This window comes from Megalobrama amblycephala, linkage group LG2, assembly GCF_018812025.1.
Source record: "Megalobrama amblycephala isolate DHTTF-2021 linkage group LG2, ASM1881202v1, whole genome shotgun sequence".
In the NCBI taxonomy this organism is placed as follows: Eukaryota; Metazoa; Chordata; class Actinopteri; order Cypriniformes; family Xenocyprididae; genus Megalobrama; species Megalobrama amblycephala.
This window is the reverse complement of record NC_063045.1, coordinates 32,568,273-32,581,605: the sequence shown is the minus strand read 5'-3', so window position 1 is coordinate 32,581,605 and position 13,333 is coordinate 32,568,273. Positions and strand designations below refer to the sequence as shown.

Here is a 13,333-nt window from a genome sequence, read left to right as displayed (position 1 = left end):
ATACTTCCTGTTTGGTTCAGTTCAATGTCGGTCATCGTCAATACTAAGTTGGTTGTGTTTCTTTCTCCTGTGTATCCCTGTGAGTTTTTTATTAAAGTCTGTCTCAGAGATTCCTTGTTCTCGTGAACTATTTATTACAGCCTACTGTGACAAACTACACACTTTAACACTGATGATGCAGAACACTGAACTGAGCAAACTCAGGGCTTAAATACACTGGGAATGATAAGTAACGAAACAGGGAGCAGGTGTGCACTAATCAGAAACCATAGTAACAAACAATGAACAAGAACTCAGGCAAAACCTGTGAAAGTGAAAACTGTGGCAGAAACTAAACAGGGGTGCGTTTCCCAAAAGCATCGTTAGCCAACTAACATCGCAAGTTCTGTCGTTACTTACATAGTTCAACGATTTGGTGTTTCTCGAAACCATAGTTCAAATGAACATTTGCAAACTACATCGCAAACTTGTGTGGTTGGAACGACAGCTCTCGAGCTGTAGTTGGAAGCATAATTTCAGAAAGATTTGCGAAGCTCCCCCTACAGTTTTCTTCAGTGAATCACACTGTCGTAAATACTCCAAGCGCAGCTCTGGACTACAATGACTACAACACTCACCAGCGCAGTAGTTTTGCAAATACAGTACAAGAAAGAGGAGGTGGGTAATTTGCAAATACAGTACACTCGATGGGGGTGGGTAATTTTCGAAATTGTCTTATAAAGTCATAATATATACATTGTTTTTGAATTACCGTAAAGCATTTTGTCACTCTCGCGTGAACGTGAACATGAGGCGAGATTGTATCGGGTCGGTGCAGCTCAACTTGCAAGTGCTGTATTCTGGCGTAAACGTGCCAGAGGGGGTTAGTGCACGCCTCAAACACACCACTACAAGTCAATTAACCATCGTAAAGACTTAGAAAGCTATTTATGAAGGTAAAAAAAGTTACTTAGTTCTGCTTTAAATACAATGTATATATTTTATTTCGAATATATACAAATGTCATTTATATATTTTAGTTTGTCAAGAGATTGAAAGCACCGTTTTTGGAGAGTGCTCTAGTATGTAAGAACAAGCATTTGATTTAATCTGGAAATAAAGCAAAATAACTGAGGAAAATATTATTGCCATATTAATGTAACTTTAGGCATAGCAAAAGTGTCTGCCAAATGAATTATTTGGATAGAACACCAAAATGCTGGTAATGCATGCTTTATACTTTTGATTGAAAGTGTGCGATTCATGTGATTGTAGGCAAGGTGGTGGACACATGCTGGCACATCCTGTGCTGAGAACACTTAGTGCTCGAATATATGAGCCAAATGTGTATGGAAATGAACCTTGGAACAGAGCTGGTCTCTGTGTAGCATCTTCCGTTGCTAAAATTATCTGTGTATTTCAATACACTTTGATTCCTCTATTGATGTGACAGTGTCTGGTTTCTCCGCACTCTCTATTCATCTTGGATTAATCAAGAAAAGATCTAAAAAGTTGACAGGATGTGAAATCATTTCAAACTGAACTATATCCACCACATGCTGTGCTTAAACTAAATCAACTTTACAGACACATTAGAAATGTTTTCATGGAAGAAGATTAAATTTTAAACGTATATTTGCGGAAGTGAAAAGTTAATTTAGTCAATCTTTTCGGAACAGATTACCTCCAAGCAAAAAGACAGACTAAAACAAACACAACTCCAATTCCGATTAGGTCTTTCTGCAGAAAAATAGACTCTTTGAGCTGAACCAATCAGCTAACAAACATGAACTCTACCATATAAAGGAGGGTTCACATTATTATTGAGAAAACAATACATGAAACTACAGCAAATGAATTTCCATTTCCTCCTCTAAGAAAGGTTGAAGTTTCCAGGGAAAATTCCATTTTCCCGGGCAGGACGACAGAATGGGATGCACACAGAAAACTCTCCATTAGTGGTGAGCCACAAAGAGAGGCAGGCTCATTAAAAGAGACTGTCGGCGCAAGAAAGCCCTCTGTGTGAGGGGTCAGAGGAAGGGCCTTCACAATAAACTCAAGTCCTGTTCCCAGGGTGTATACCACACAATGACAGAAATGTGTCATCCGCCATACCATACCATTCCATACCATTATACCACCATACCATACCATACCGCAGTAAATATATCCAACAGCTATCAGTGGACAGGATAACTATTTACACAACTATTTCACACCAGCTTTGAAAGTTAATTCCATCAGAATTTAGAGTCAAAATTATATTAATCTTTTGTTCACAAGTCAAGTGTTACGTAATGCTAATCTGTTTTTGCGCTGATGCTACAGTAGATTTATCATTGGTTGAGCAATTTGCAGCAGTGACATTTAAAATTAAAGAGAAGATGCAGCAATAAGATGATGTAACTTTCATTCACTGGATTTTTCAAATATTGGGACTGATATATGAACCATTTTTATTGAATTTCCAGCAAAATAACTATATCAGTATACACCACCATTCAAAATTCAGCAAGGATGCCTCAAAAGTGACAGCAACGACATTTATAATGTTAAAAAATATTTTTATTCCAAAAAAAAAAAAATGCTGTTCTCATGAACTTTCTATTCAAAGAATATAACAAAAATGTATTGTTATCCACAATAATATAAGAGCAACACAACCGTTTTCAATAATAAATTTTTATTAAATTTTTACTGTATTTTTAATTGCATAAATACACTCTTAGACTTCTTTCAAAAACACTTCTAAAAAAAAATCTCACCAACTCTAAACTTAAAATTAATCACATCAGGTCATATAACGTTTAGGTCGTACCACTTTCCCCTGTTTGTAAGAAACCAAGTGAATGCATTTATTAACTCAGGCAAATATATCAGAGCACCATCATCATCAAGATCAGCAACACCTCACACAGAACGAACGCCAGTCTCATTAGACTGATTTTACTAAGCCACATAATTCTGTCTGACACAAGTGACCTCATGAACTGGTCGTTTAAATCACAACTGCAACAATTCCCATGGAAACAAATGAATCAGAATCTTTAAAAAAAGAGTTTACTCACCATCCTCAGCTCGCTCCATTGATGAACTGAGAGGAGAGGCGAGTTGCGTATATATCCCCCCTCTGGTGTAAGTAAGGCTAAGGAGCTGTGAGCTCCCGACTGCGCTCCGCTCTCCAGGAGGCCTTTGTCCCTCACTCAGTTACGGATCAGCGGGCAAGAGGCATTCATTCACTGCATCACTGACTCTACCCCCCCCCGGCCAGGGCTCGTGCACGCTCCTAAGGTATAAGCTCCGCCCCCGACCGTCATCCCACATCCCAACCGTCCCACTGTCGTGGAGGCTTTTATGTAAGCACCATCCTCCCACTAAACGCAGCTTACGTAAGCAATGCCAGGGTGGAGAAACATTCAGAATGTACTGGCTTACAAGAAAACTAGTGACAAAAACCCCAACAATCCATAATCCTGTTCCCTGTATCACATAAGAGAATTATGACTCCTAGAATTACATTCCAAACAACAGTTTAGACTCATAAGCACCAGTGTTGGAATATTGAACGGAACATGAGATGGATATAACATGAGCAAATGCAACTCAGCATGTTTAAATGGCTGATTAGAGAAGTGGAAATATAAATGGTTTTTTTTTTCAGTAAGGGAAAACCCAGCTGGCCTTTACCAAGCTCATTAAACAAAGCACTACATGGGACAATTGCTTCGCTTGTTGAGCGCTGCTTTTTAATTCCTCCATCCTTGGACTTGCCACGGAAGCCACTAGTTAGTAATAGCGGTGTGCATGTGTGTTGTGTGGGGAGGTCTACATACACACAGGTTACAGTTGTGAACACATCAGCTGTGGTCACATTAGCGAAATTTCACAAACAAAAAAGGACAAATTGCCTGTTGTCAATAGCGTATTGATGGATGAACCATGATCGCTCACACAGAAGTCATTTTAAAGCAAAGCAGTTTTCTATTAGTCAATGCAACAAATTGCCGGTGACCAAACCTGCATGCCGAACTTTCTCATCCTCATGCAAACTCCTGATCACGTGGATTCCTTTTGAAATAACTATATAGCCTATGAAATTTTGCTGTGTGACAGTATGTTTACCCTGCATGATAAATTATAGTCACATTTGTGAATTAATTTCTATTCTAGGACAGTTTGTGGACATAGTTGGACACAATTTCTGTTAAATATTTATATGACAGTGTATTGTTAGACAGTGTATGTATGTTCTAACACATGGGCATAGTCAGGTGCACGGGAGGGAAACTATGGCAGTACAGTGTTGATTATACAGGCCCACAAAAACACACTGGCCATCTGCACAGGCTAAAGCCCTTTTTGCCAATGCTGCCAAATGCGGACTGAGCAGTCTCTTTTTCCTCTTTTCTTTACTTTCACTCCATTCAGGCATCATTTCTTCTTATTTGCCCGAGAAAAAAAGCTGCCCTGTTCTTTCACTCCCTGCTCTTACTCAATAAGAGAAGAGGCTCTGATTATTTGTTCAACTTTTACTCAGCTCTTTCCCAGGGACTTTGAATCAATAAATCCACCTGACTGTAAAACTGGCAAGAAAATATGACTTCAACATCTTGGCCCATTTATATTCTGGATAATATAAACAACAAAAAACAATCCAGCTGTAGTTTCAAGTACAGGGCATATACATAGTAAGAGTATATAAAAGTAACTTTCCAATCAAGGTCAGATTAATTCAGATGCTGAATGATGTCACAGATGGTTTGTCTATGCAGCAAGACAAACAAGCAGATACAGAAGGTCTCCTGCATCCTGAGGCTGGCCAACATTATCTTCTTCTTGGGAATGTCCCACTTTGTCCAGGATCTGGGATTTTAGCTCTACATCTTGTCCTCTGTCCTTCCACCTTGCGTATCTTGGGTAATGGCTCTCCTGTCCCTCCTATCTGGTTTTCTTATTGTTGGAAACAGGTTGACCCTAAACTAGGGGGTGTCCAAACCTGCTCCTGGAGGGCCAGCGTACAGCAGAGTTTAGCTCTTCCTGCATCAAAACACCTGCCCTTAGGTTTCTAGGGGTCCTAAAGACCTTGATTATCTGGTTCAGGTGTGTTTGATTATGGCTGGAGGTAAACTCTGCAAGATAGTGGCGATAGTCCAGGAGCAGGATTGGACACACTTGTCCTAAACCATAGGTTGTCCACATCCCAAGGCATTTTACAGGAATCTCTTTGGTTGATGGAATGACCTCAACAGACTTGGAAATGTATTGTACTTAATTCTGGCTCATTCTGTGGTATCATCTTGAACCTTCAAGACAAGGGTAAAGCAACTCTGCCCTCGATATCCACTTTCCTGCAGACTTTAGCACCAACCTTGATCAATTTCACCTGCCTATAGCTTTCTAGTAAAAAAACTTCACAACCTCTAAAAAAGTATATTCTATTAGTATGAGTGTGTGTAGTATGAATGTAATACGGACGTACTCCATTCGCCATGTTGTCATTATCACGTGACCTACCAGCATCAGTTACGTCACTTCACTGCCATTCACAAATGGCACAAATTCACACTTCAGAACTCTTTTATGAGTCCGGTGAAGTCGGACATACTTCTTTTGTCACTCGATATAAAAATAGAGGAAACTGTGCAGCCTTTTAAAGGCCATTTGCCTGATCTTGCTTGTGAATCTGGTTGACAAAAATTACATTTCCTTAAAGTATCTGATGATCAATTATTGGATGTGATGAAGTGGCTGTAGTCCATTGCTTCAGAATTTATAGGACCTTGTCAAATTGATTTGTACACCATATTAAGCAGGCACTGCTTTGTTGCATTTATTTAGTGGGTGAATTAGCTGGAAACAGTAGTGCAACTTTGTTCAAGCATTCTGGGATTCCTGGGATTCCAATTTACTGGATAAAGATGTAATTTTCAGTCATGTTATAAGGTCACCCTTTCAGCCAGCACTAATAAGATCATGGTTTCTATGTTGAGGAGCGCGATTGTTCTGAACTGAAGGTTTCAGATGAGTCCATCAGTGGTTTTCAACTTCAGTCCTGGGGACCCACAGCTCTACACTTTTTGTATATCTCTCTTATTTACACATAACAACCCTGGACATACATCACCCACAGTGGTAATCCCCCTTTATACATTATATTGCCAAAAGTTTTGGGACATGAACTTTAATGATATCCCATTCTTAATCCGTAGGGTTTAATATGGAGTTGGCCCACCCTTTGCAGCTATAACAGCTTCAACTCTTAGGAAGGCTTTCCACAAGGTTTAGGAGGTTTATGGGAATTTTTGACATTCTTCTAGAAGCGCATTTGTGAGGTCAGGCAGTGATGTTGGCGAGAAGGCCTGGCTCACAGTCTCCGCTCTAATTCATCCCAAAGGTGTTCTGCCGGGTTGAGGTCAGGACTTGCAGGCCAGTCAAGTTCCTCCACACCAAACTCACTCATCCATGTCTTTATGGACCTGCTCTAGAGCCCAGTGGTGGCATGCTTTACACCACTGCATCTGACGCTTTGCATTGCACTTGGTGATGTAAGGCTTGGATGCAGCTGCTCGGCCATGGAAACCCATTCCATGAAGCTCTCGACGCACTGTTCTTGAGCTAATCTGAAGGCGACACAAAGTTTGAAGGTCTGTAACTATTGACTCTGCAGAAAGTTGGCGACTTCTGCGCACTGTGCACCTCAGCATGCGCTGACCCCGCTCTGTGATTTTACGTGGTCTACCACTTCGTGGCTGAGTTGCTGTTGTTCCCAATTGCTTCCACTTTGTTATGATACCACTAACAGTTGACCGTGGAATATTTAGTAGTGAGGAATTTCACGAATGGACTTATTGCACAGGTGGCAACCTATCACGGTACCATGCTTGAATTCACTGAGCTCCTGAGAGCGACCCATTCTTTCACAAATGTTTGTAGAAGCAGTCTGCATGCCTAGGTGCTTGATTTTATACACCTGTGGCCATGGAATTGATTGGAACGCCTGAATTCAATTATTTGGAGGGGTGTCCAAATACTTTTGGCAATATAGTACAGTGTTTCCTGTGGTGAGTGGACATCGGTCCCTCGGTTCCTCTAGGGAAATTTTTGTACGTTTTAAATTTAAATGCATAAATCTGGTGCTTTCTGAGACCAAAATTTAAGTGATTAGATCAATGAAGAAACTTGTTCTCTTGTAAACAATTTTGTGCTTTAAAAGTAATTTATTTATTGGTGATTGTAGGGCACATTAGTCACAGACACAACATATAGTAGGCTAAATGATAGTTCATAAGTGGTCAAACATACATTTAAACCATTAAAAATATGTAGCAAAAGAGGTTACCTTTGTTGAATTAATTTATTAGTGGGGGCCTGTATCTATACATCTGTATTTGTGCAACTAATGGTCACTCTTTGACAATCCAGAATGCACTAAACACACTACTTCATTATAGAGAAAAACAACAAAATGATTAAAAATATATAATCATAAGCTGACCAATAAATAAATAAATAAAAACTAGGTGAGTATATAATTCAGCAGCAAAAATTATGCTGGCCTAATTCTTGAAAAGAAAACTTTGCACAGTAATTTTATAAAATCCAAAAGTTTAAAATTACTATTTGTATTACGAAATGAAAAAAATATGTATTGTGCAGATTTTTAATGGGGCAACAAGCTATAGATACGACAGAACAAAATAGGCTATTAATAATCTTTCAGTGTGCAAAAAATGATAATATGAAACGCTTCACAACAGCAGCACAAACATAGATATATACTTTACCGTGCGTGCTGCTGACTGCCGTTACCAAACACGACGCGCTGTGAGAATGACTGACAGCTGCAGCGGAGGGAAGACGAGTTTCCGTGAACTTAAATTTAACGATGCACATATTCTTCTGTCCCTCACATGAAGCTATGAAATGGCTTCAGATGAGTTTGTATATAGTGCACGAAAACTTAATTGGTGCTAGTCTATTTCTTTTGCTCTGTGACTCCCACTATCAGATGGCTATTTAAATATCGCGACAAGCCTAATTTCCGTTTCACTTTGAGACTGTGGCGGTACAAATTAGAATGTGGCGGGCCGCCACAGTCTAGACAATGTATGGGAAACAATGTAGTTTATGTAGCACATATACATAATACAAACTAATGCCTATTACATCATCTACTAGATATTTTTGCATTGTATCAAGCAACAGCCACCCATCAGCCAACCATTACTCAGACCCTCAACATTTATGTCTGATTTCATAATAAAGCTGCTGAAATATTTACAACTTTTTCTCTCCACTGTGCCAGGGGCACATTCTGATGACATCATGCTTTTTCCTCAGTATCCATTAGACCAGTCCTCCTTTTGTGATCCAAATCACAAGACCACTGATCCACTTTAACTTTTAGAAAACCTTTCAAACAAACATCTGATTTATTATTTCAATTCTCTCAGATAGATGAGATTTTTCAATCATTAATTTATGCATGATGATATGATTTTTCTATTATTTTCAATCATAACAAACCATTGCTTCCCCCTTAAAATCCCTGTGGCATGATAATACTAATGAAACAGTCATGAAACTCTAGAGGGCGCAGGCTGTTAGGTCCTATATATGCAACGGGCAAGCAATCATATCATTACTGCATGGCACAAGCTGATTGACCTCTGCTGATATTGCAGCCAATAAGGTTCTTGCACAACATTTAAAGGATTAGTTCACTTTAAAATGAAAATCACACCAAGCTTTGCTCTCCCTCAAGCCATCCTAGGTGTATGACTTTCTTCTTTCTTTCTTTCTTTCTTTCTTTCTGATGAACAAGAGTTATATTAACATATATCCTGATTGCATCTAAGTGCATCCATCCATAATAAACGTGTACTCCACACGGCTCCAGGGGGTTAATAAAGGCCTTTTGAAGCAAAGCGATGCATTTGTGTAAGTAAAATATCCATATTTAACATATGGAACTGCAATGTCAGTTACGCTTTCTTCCTAAGTTGAATATGGAAGACATTTTACTTAATAACTTGTTAAATATGGATATTTTTCTTGCACAAACTCATCGCTTCGCTTAAGGAGGCCTTTATTAACCACTCAGAGCCGTGTGGAGTACGTTTATGATGGATGGATACACTTTCTTCAGCTCAAACTCGTTGGTCCTGTTCACTGCCATTATAAAGCTTAGAGGTGTCAGGATATTTATTTATATACCTCCGATAGTGTTCATCAGAAATAAGAAAGTCATATACACCTAGGATGGCTTGAGTGTGAGTAAAGCTTGGGGTAATTTTAATTTTAAAGTGAACTAATCCTTTAAATGTTGTGCAAGCATCTCATTGGCTGCAAGATCAGCAGAGGTCAATCAGCTTGTGCCATGCAGTAATGATATGATTGCTTGCCGACTGCATATATAGGGTTCCTCTGAAACCCTCCACCTCCCCCAGCTCCACCTGCGTAAATCTGCTACAGGATTTTCATGTTTATTCATGCAGCTGCAGCATATCTTACATGTTCATGTCTGTGTATCTATTAGCAGTAGCAAGTCCATACTTGATCATATACATTAACATGCTAAAACTGTTAGTAAATGTTATATATATATATACTTTTTTTTTTTTTTGCATACTAGAGATCGAAAGATGTTGTTTTAGAGAGGTCAGTGCAACTTTGAGTTCATTGTGTGACTTGAGATATCTGATGCAGCATGCTACACCTTGCAGCATGCATGAAAGGATGTGTTTTACCACAAATGTCACCAAGTCTGGCAGGATATGTTTGCATGACACCAATGGTAGAGGGTTAATTTCCCTCTGTAAAGAAAGTGGTAACAATGCTCGCCTTATACTGCCATTACAGCCAGCTGGCAAAGGCAACATCAATGTCTCGTCTCTCCTTAAGGGAATGACCCAGATACTATTGACTATTGACTAACTGCTTAATAAAGCCATTACTGTCTGCCTACTTGCATTTTTGGCTTGTCAAGGAATAACTCAGATTCTTCATAACCATGATACCCTCCAGGGTGATCAGGGAAGTAGCTTTTTTATTTTTAGAAATCATACCAAAAATGTCCTAAGAAAAATGTTATTATCAGTGTACTAGGTTCTTGATATAATTATACAAACATCTCTAAGTTAATCTCACACTACAGCTTGGTATTAGCAAATACCTTATGATATGACAGCATAATACATTACAATTAAATAAACAGCAATGCATATAATATCATAATTGGATCATGATAGACACTATGTCAAATGCACAAGAGATCCAACATGTCCATGAGATTAAAACTGTGATATCAGTTTCAACCTCTATTGCATGCTTCACTTCACTTTTGTCCAGTACAGCTCTGACCACAAAGAATTGGCAGTTTTAGTATTTGCACTTATTTTAATGACTTGCTTCAAAGTAAATACTCATTGATAAATAAAATATCAATTCAAAATAAAAATGAAGTCTCACGCAAAAATAATCACAATATATCAATGTAAAAAAAAATGAATTCAACAATGCATCACTTATCTTTTTCAAATTATTCTGGGAAACAAACTCACAATTTTAAATGAATTCATATTTCTGGTTATTGAAAAACATGGTGGTGTCAAGCACTGCAAAGAGGCAGGGAGGTGCTGGAGTCTTCAGATAAATTTAACATCTAAAGACAAAAACTCAGAACAAGATTGTTTTACGTATTAAGAAAAACAACAACATCCAATCAGCGTTTTTCGTCATGAACTCACAATTGCAGGACACATGCATCACATGCTTGAAAGTTGATCATTCTCATACACAGCCACAGAAAACAGGATGTACACTGATTGGCAATGGGTTTCAGTCTACAAAGAGCCAAAAACACTGAGCTGCCCCTGATACTATAGGCCATACTTCCTTATTATATTTCTATTGGCATCTCAAAGTAGACATTTTGGCTTTTATGAGAAATATTTTCACAGAACTTGGCAACAAGCCACCTTTAAGAAACATGTTGGATACATTGTGACTCTCCGAATCAAATTAAATCAAAGACTATCACCAAAGTCCCTTTAGACAAGTCATTTCACTCGGCGGCCATCTTTGAAACGCCTCTCAGGCAGCTATTTCAGCACAGCTCCTATCGCTTTGAAAGGGGAAACATCAAATTCTCAAAAGCTGTTCACCAAGCTTATGTTTTAATCTCATATTTGAAATCATCAATGAAATCTGACAACAACTGTATCATAAATGTGGTATCTTATGCTGAAATTGCATTAAAAAAAACTTATTTTTCAGGCTAGACCAGCCAATGTACATGCACAGTCCTTCTAACGGCAGCTGCAATGATGCGATGACTTCGGCGATTGGCCCTTTTGTTTAGAAGGCAAGACTTATTCCACCATTTTGCGTGTTGCACTTTCTCCCATTCATAGTAATATGAATGCACCATCTTTCTATATATCAAATCTTTGCTACCACCACCTCTACCTATTTCACACACTGACTGATTTATTCCTTTCTGCCAGACAGGGTCAGGCAAAATTCAGAATTGGGTTCCTTTCGATATATATATATATATATATATATATAAACATTACATTTAAAGACTTTTTAAAATAAAAAATAAAAATTTGAATTTTAAAGCATTCTCAAATCCTGAATGGTACACATCCCTACCGCCTGTAGTATCTGTTCTGAGACTCTATACGACAATCCATATTAAATGGTTGGTTCACCAAAAAAATGAAAATCGTGTTATCATTTACTCATCCTCATCTTATTTCTAAAACTTTTTAAAGCTCTTTGAGTTTAGTATGATTTTTGAACTATTATTCTGACCCTTTCTTCAAAATAATGGCACAGTGACACATTGTACATCAAGAAAATCACACAATGCACATAGATCAAATTGGAAAAATACTGTAAAGTTATAACTCATCTGATCAACAAGTTTCAAATTCATAATTGTCAAAGTGACAAGTGTGAGTCTCTAGATGCCAGTGTATCTCCTGTAACTCCATGAAAGTGATTGCAATAACATGAGCAATATGCTTTACAAAAGTTTCTCAGCTGTAGAAGAGACATTATATGGAAAAAGACTTCTGGTTCAGCTCACATTCAATTACAGTTTCCTCAAAAATGAAATCTACCACAGTTCTTAAATTTGACATTGCTTGATACTGTCTTCACACAGCAAGTTAATCATGTGGTTGGTTGAGCATTTTTGTAGTTGCTACAAAAAAACTGCTGCTCTGCAGCTCTGAGGGTGTTCTGAATGGTTTCTAGGGTGTTACTTTGTGATTATTTACTGAAATGAAAAGAGCACTTAGTGTCAATGATATTTTAGTGTCTCAGGTCCTTTTACACAAGTCTATAGGACATTTTTCTGTATTTTTATCATTAACTGATAAAATGACAAATTGGTTCCCCTCTGAAATCGGGTCTCCTATAGGAACCCAAGCGATCCCATTGGTTCAAACTGCTTTTAATAGGTACTCTCTTTAGCACTTGATTACAATTCCTACAAAATCATGTTATGATAAATGCTGTTTAAAATAGGTTGTAATGGCCATTATTATTTAGCTTATGTACTAGCATAGCATAGAGATAAGCGATTAGCCTGATAGCTTACCCTACTTACCCTATATATGTTCACAATCATCATTAATGTAATTATGTGTTATATTAAAGGTGCCCTAGATTAAAAATTGAATTTACCTCTGCATAATTAAATAACAAGAGTTCAGTACATGGAAAAGACATACAGTGAGTCTCAAACTCCATTGTTTCCTCCTTCTTATATAAATCTCATTTGTTTAAAAGACCTCCGAAGAACAGGCAAATCTCAACATAACACCGACTGTTACGTAACAGTCGGGATCATTAATATGTACGCCCCCAATATCTGCATATGCCAGCCCATGATCGAGGCATTACACAAGGGCAGCCAGTATTAACGTCTGGATGTGCAGAGCTGAATCAACAGACTAGGTAAGCAAGCAAGGACAATGGCAAAAAATGGCAGATGGAGCAATAATAACTGACATGATCCATGATAACATGATATTTTTAGTGATATTTGTAAATTGTCTTTCTAAATGTTTCGTTAGCATGTTGCTAATGTACTGTTAAATGTGGTTAAAGTTACCATCGTTTCTTACTGTATTCATGGAGACAATTTTCATTTTTAAACACTTGCATAAACACAACTTCATTCTTTATAAATCTCTCCAACAGTGTAGCATTAGCCGTTAGCCACGCAGCATAGCCTCAAACTCATTCAGAATCAAATGTAAACATCAAAATAAACACTGTACTTACGCGATTAGACATGCTGCATGACGAACACTTTGTAAAGATCCATTTTGAGGGT

At 38.0% G+C, this 13,333-nt stretch overlaps 1 protein-coding gene across 2 annotated transcripts in view; it reads right to left on the bottom strand.

Annotated features, from left to right (window-relative positions):
- cdc42se2 (CDC42 small effector 2) overlaps window positions 1-13,333 on the bottom strand; it is a 41,343-nt gene that overhangs the window by 20,236 nt on the left and 7,774 nt on the right. Inside the window, exon 1 of one of the 2 annotated variants that reach the window (XM_048171124.1) lies at window positions 3,048-3,220. The exons of the other annotated variant lie outside the window; for it this stretch is intronic. The gene's annotated coding sequence lies outside the window, so the exon portion shown is untranslated. Of the gene's footprint in view, window positions 1-3,047; window positions 3,221-13,333 lie in introns of those variants that run through there. 2 annotated transcript variants of the gene reach the window in all.